At 66.9% G+C, this 1,304-nt stretch overlaps 1 protein-coding gene across 4 annotated transcripts in view; it reads left to right on the forward strand.

The window, feature by feature from the left end:
• The first annotated feature begins 7 nt into the window (after positions 1 to 7).
• Positions 8 to 1,304, forward strand: part of UBTF (upstream binding transcription factor) — a 13,184-nt gene continuing 11,887 nt past the window's right edge. Inside the window, exon 1 of one of the 4 annotated variants that reach the window (XM_015885876.2) lies at positions 8 to 462. The gene's annotated coding sequence lies outside the window, so the exon portion shown is untranslated. Of the gene's footprint in view, positions 463 to 1,150; positions 1,265 to 1,304 lie in introns of those variants that run through there. The other 3 variants (XM_015885877.2, XM_015885879.2, XM_015885878.2) reach the window with 3 other exon arrangements.

The following is a 1,304-nucleotide window of genomic DNA, read 5'->3' on the forward strand; positions in this document are numbered from 1 at the left end:
CTTTTCCCTTCCCTCCCTCCGCCACACTGTTGCAAAAGCAAAGAGAGCAATAAAAAATCCCCGCGAGCGGCCGCGGGGATCGCGGGGCGGCGGCGTCGGTCGCCGCTGGGGAGCGGCCGAGTCTGGCGGCGGACCCCGGCGCTCAGAGCCCGGCTGATTGGAAGAGAAACGCAGCGCCATGGAGGCGGGGGAAGCGCGATCTCTCTGCGGGGACTGGAGCGCGTCCACGCCCGGGGCCAGCGCTGCAGAGCTGGCCGCCGTTCAACCGGCGCTCCCCGCCCCGGCCCCGTCGAGCCCCGGCCCCGTCGAGCCGCGGCCCCAGGCCCGCAGGTACGTGGGAACGGGGCGGCGTTGAGCCCCGCGTCGAAACCCCGCAGCGAGAAGCGAAGCCCCCGCGCGGCGCCGGGTCGCTCCGAGCTCCGGGGCTGCGCTTTGTTCGGTCCCGGCCGCGTTCCGAGCTCGGTAAGCGCCGTCGTTCCGGGGCCGTTTCGATCCGTTCACCGGCTCCGTTTCTTCGATCCTGTCGCTTTTCGGTTTATTTCAACCCTCCTCCGCTTCCATTTGCGCTCCGGATCTTTCTCTGTTTTCCCCTTTTTCTCCTTTTTCCCCTTTTTCTCCTTTTTCCCCCTTTTTCTCTTTTTTTCCCCCTCTTTTCCCTCCGACCCCAAATCCCACCCGCTTACCCCCCAACCTCACCCCGCTTCCCCCCGTGCTTTTTACCCCCTTATTCTTTATCCTCCTTCCTTCCATCTCCCCCCTCCAACCTTCCGACTCTCTTCCCCCCCCATCAAACCACCCTCCGCTTTTCTTTTTCCGCTTATTTCTCCTTTTTCTCCCCCCTTTCGCCTCCAAACACAATCGGGTTTGGGGTGTGGGGTTGAAGCAAAGGCTTTGGGGTGGTGTTGGTGTGGAATTGGGGGGGGTTGGGTGGGAGAGGAAGGGAAACAACTCGAAGCAAAGATGGAGCCGCTCGCGTGGGGCCCCCGCGGGCAGGAAGCGGCCGCCCGCTCCCCGCCGGGTCGGGCCGCGCTGCGGGGCTCCGCGCTGGGGCTCAACGCGGGGGGAGCGCACGGCTCGACGGCTGCGGCCTCGGCGAACCCCCCCCTCCTCCTTCCCTTCCCTTCCCGGCCCTTCCCTGCCTTCCCTCCGTTCTCCTCCTCCCCGCTCCCTCCCTCCTTCCCCGCTCGCCCTCCCTCCCTCCCGGCTCCGCAGCTGGATCCCGGGGGCAGGCTTCCAGCGCTGCGCTTGTTTTTCCCCAGCCCGGGTGAGTCGTGGAGCGGAGCGGAGCTGCTGCCCGGGCGCGC

Source organism: Coturnix japonica, chromosome 27 (genome assembly GCF_001577835.2).
Source record: "Coturnix japonica isolate 7356 chromosome 27, Coturnix japonica 2.1, whole genome shotgun sequence".
Classification (NCBI taxonomy): domain Eukaryota; kingdom Metazoa; phylum Chordata; class Aves; order Galliformes; family Phasianidae; genus Coturnix; species Coturnix japonica.